Below are 4,712 nucleotides of genomic sequence, written 5' to 3' on the forward strand. Positions count from 1 at the left end.
ATTTACAGTGATAAAGGCACATGTTAAGAAGACAGATATCAAATAATGATTTTACACTTCAAGGAACTAGAAAAAGAATAATTTAAGCCCAAAGTTAATAGAAGAAGGAAATAACAATCAAAGCAGAAACAAGTCAGAGAACAGAAACTCAATATAAATGATCAAAAAAACTAAGAGCTGTTTTTTTTTTAAAGTTAAAGAAAACTGACAAAGTCTTAGCTAGACTAAGAAAAAGGGAAGACTCAAATAAAATCTGAAATAAAAGGGGAGACATTATAAATGATACAACAGAGATATAAAAGAATTGGAAGAGACTACTATGAATAATTGCATGCCAACAAATTGGGTAACCTAGAAGAAATGGATAAATTCTGGAAAAACTACAGTTTATCAACACTGAATCATGAAGAAATAGAAAACCTGAATATACCAATAACAAGTGAAGAGATTGCATCAGTAACCAAATGCTCCCAACGAAGAAAAGCACAGGACCAGACAGTTTCACTGGTAAACACTACCAAATATTAAAGAGGAACTGACAGACTTCTAGGGAAGATGGAGTAGAAGGATCTAAAGCTCACCTCATCCTATAGATGCAATTAGGTAACACACATCAATGTAAAAATACACCAGAAAATGACCCGAAGACTGGTAGAAGAGACTCTCCACAACTAACTGCAGAAAATAGGCCACATAGAAGAGGGTAGGAAGGGCAGAGACAAGACTGGAAGCCAAAATGATCCATGGGACTCTCTGCAGGAGGGAATGATCCAGCAGGTATGGAGAGGAGAGAGGACCAGGCCCCCACAATGGGCACCTCAGGCAAAAGGGACCCACACAGGGAAGAAGAATTCCCAGAACATTTGGCTTTGAAAACCAGAGGAGCCTAAAAATCAATGGGGCTTAACATCTGGAACTAAAAATCAGTGTTCTTGCTCTGAGAGAGCCAAGAAGGTGGAGACCCCACACTTAAAGGGACAGCACCACAAACAGCCCCACTGAGATACAGCACAGAAGCAGCTAAGTTTAAAAAATGCCTGGGGTATATGGAAAGATTTATTTACTAATCTAAGAGCATGTATTGGAGGGGCAAAGGATCTTTGGGAGACTTCTCTGAGAATCAGAGTGGGCTGGCACCATTTACTTCCCCTACACCCTAGCCTAGATACAAGGACACCTGCAGGAATCAGCACAGTGCCAACATTCCCCCTTAGCTTGCTAACAGCATGCTGCACCCCAGCACACTTCTGCAGATCTGCCCCCTCCAATCCAGCTGGCCTTGGTAGGATTTTTTCCAGGTGGCTACATGTCCCTTCACATAGCTGATCACTGTGGACCTTGCTGGCACCACATCCTCCACCCCTGTGATCTCCTGTGGTCCTGCCCCCTCCAATATGCCCCTGGATAGAGCTCATCTAAAGTAGTGCCACAAGCCCAGCAATTTGTAAGTAGCCCTGAAAGGGGCCAGGACTACTTCAAAGTGACTCCTGTACCAAAGAGAGGAAGATAACCACACACACCAGTCTAACTGTGACCCTAGCACTGGACTTAAGGCAGACATCAGGTCTGACAGTAGGTCCCACCCACCAATGAAAGCTTCTCAAGGGACAACACAGGGAATGTATACTGCAGTTCATAGTTACTGTATCTCTGATAAACACCTGGTCTGGCTCAACTTAGGCCAAGGCAGCCCACTGACAACACAGCAGCCAAACCTTGCCCACAACAGGCAAAAAGAACCACTGCACACAACTAGACTGAAGGTAAAACTGGCTCAGCTGCAACAGCAGGGCACATACAACACAATAGGAGACACTCCTGAAGCACCAGGTTCTGGTGAATAGAGGGCAATATATTGCAGGGCACCCCCAGACCTCTTCTTTATAACACCACTACTTTCAAGAGCAGGAGATGTAGCTCACTTTCCTAACACATAGACACAGACACATAGAGTTAGAGAAAATGAGGAGACAGAGAAATATGTCCGAAATGAAAGAACAGGACAAAAATCACAGCAAGATTCCTAAGCAAAACAGATATAATATGTCTGATAAAGAATTTAAAGTAATGATCATAAAGGTACTCACTGGACTTGAGAAAAGAGTGGAGGACCTCTGTGAGACGCTCAAGAAACAGAGAGAAAATATAAAAAAATGACCAATCAGAGATGAAGAACTCAATAACTTAAACTGAAAATACACTACAGGGAATAAGTAGTAGACTAGAAGAAGCAGAAGAATGGAGCAGTGACCTGGAGGACAGGTAATGGAAAGCAATCAAGCTGAACAAGAGAGAGAAAAAATAATAATAAAGAATGAAAACAGACTAAGAGATTTCAGTAACACCATCAAGCATAGTAACATTCACACTGTAGAGATCCCAGAAGGAGTGAGAGAGAAGGGGCAGAAAATTTGAAGAAATAATACCTAAAAATTTCCTGAATTTGGGGAATTCAGATCCAGGAACCACAGAGAGCCCCCAACAAAATCATCCAAGGAGGTCCACACCAAGACACATAGTAATTAAGTGACAAGAAGTAATTATAAAGAGAACATTTTAAAAGCAACAAGAGAAAAGAAAAGAGCTACATACAAGGAAAACTCCTTTACACTGTCAGCTTTTTTTCAGCAGAAACATTAGAGGCCAGAAGAGAGTGGCATGATATATTCAAAGTGCTGAAGGAAAAAAGAAATGTAACCAAGAATACTCCATCCAGCAAGGCTATCATTTAGATACATGTGAGACAGGAATCCATCAAAATCCTAGAGGAGAACATAGGCAGCAACCTCTTCGACCTTGGCTTGGCTGCAGCAACTTCGTGCTAGACATGTCTCCAGAGGCAAGGGAAACAAAAGCAAAAATTAACTACTGGGACTTCACCAGGATAAAAAAGCTTTTGCACAGCAAAGGAAACAATCAACAAAACTAAAAGGCAACCTATAGAATTGGAGAAGATATTCATAAATGACTTATCAGATAAAGGGTCGGTATCCAAAATCTTTACAGAAAATGTCAAACTCAACACCCAAAAAGCAAAAAAAATCCAGTCAAGAAATGGGTAGAAGAATGAACAGACATTTCACCAGATAAGACTTAACAAATGGCTAAAAGACACATGAAAAAAATGCTCCACAGGACTTGGCATCAGGGAAATACAAATCAAAACCACAATGAGATATGACCTCACACCTGTCACAATGGCTAAAATTAATAAGTCAGGAAACAACAGATGTTGATGAGGATGTGGAGAAAGGGGAACCCTATTACACTGTTGGTGGGAATGCAAGCTGGTGCAGCCACTCTGGAAAACAGTATGGAAGTTCCACAAAAAGTTAAAAATAGAGCTATCCTACGACCCAGCAATTGCACTACTAGGTATTTATTCAAAAGATACAAACACAGTGATTTGAAGGGGCACATGCACCCCAATGTTTATAGCAACAATGTCCACAATAGCCAAACTATGGAAAAAGTCTAGATATTCATTGACAAGATGAATGGATAAAGATGATGTGGTATGTATGTGTGTATATATAAGCACACATACAATGGAGTATTACTCACCCATCAAAAAGAACGAAATATTGCCATTTGCAATGATGTGGATGGAACTAGATGCTAAGCAAAATAAGTCAGTCAGAGAAAGACAAATATCATATGATTTCACTCATGTGGAATTTAAGAAACAAAACAGATGAACATTGGAAAAGGGAAGGAAAAGAATAAAAAACAAAAAGAGGCAAACCATAAGAGACTCTTAACTATAGAAACAAACAGTGTTGCTAGAGGGAAGGTGGTTGGGGGGATGGGGTAAGTGGGTGATGGGCATTAAGGAGGGCACTTGATGTAATGAGCACTGGGTATTATATGAAACTGATGAATCACTAAATTCTACCCTTGAAACTAATAATACATTTTATGCTAACTAAACTGAATTTAAATAAAAAAATTTAAAAAGGGGAAATTTGGAGACAGAGGCAGACACACAGAGAGGAAAGATGATATGAGGACATAGGGAGAAGACAGCCATCTATAAGCCAAAAAACACCTGAGGCTACAGAAGCCAGGGGAGAGGCCTGGAACAGACTCCCCCTCAGATCCCTCAGAAGGGACCAACCTTGCTGACACATCAATCTTGGACTCCCAGCCTCCAGACCTCTGAGACAATAAATGTCTTGGTTTGAGCCAGAGAGAGAGAGAGGGAGAGTGAGAGCTTCCCAGACTAACAAAAGTTAAAGGAACTCATCACAACTGAATCAAGCCTATGAGAAACGGCAAAGAGGACTCTTTGAGGGGAAAGACCATAAGTAGGAGTAGGAAAAGTAGAAAGCACAAAAGCAGTAAAAATAAGTATATCTATAAAAGTCTGCCAAGGGATTCACAATGTAAAAGGATATAAAGTACGACACCAAATACTTAAATGTCAGGGGGAGAGAAGCAAAGAAGGGCCCAAACTTAAGCAGTGATCAGCTTAATATAGACTGCTACATGCATAATATGTTATACATGAATCTAATGGTAGCCACAAATCAAAAACCAGTAAGAGATATGCCACAAAGAGAGAGAGAGAGAGAGAGAGAGAAAGGAATCTAAGCATATCACTAAAGAAAGCCAGTAAATCACAAGAGAAGACAGCAAGAGAAGAAAGGAACAGAGAAGAACTGCAGAAACAATCATAAAATGAGTAACAAAATGGCAGTAAGTACATACCT

Source organism: Callorhinus ursinus, unplaced genomic scaffold (genome assembly GCF_003265705.2).
Source record: "Callorhinus ursinus isolate GAN/ISIS: 27379988/994484 unplaced genomic scaffold, GSC_fseal_2.0 scaffold116, whole genome shotgun sequence".
NCBI classification, from domain to species: Eukaryota; Metazoa; Chordata; class Mammalia; order Carnivora; family Otariidae; genus Callorhinus; species Callorhinus ursinus.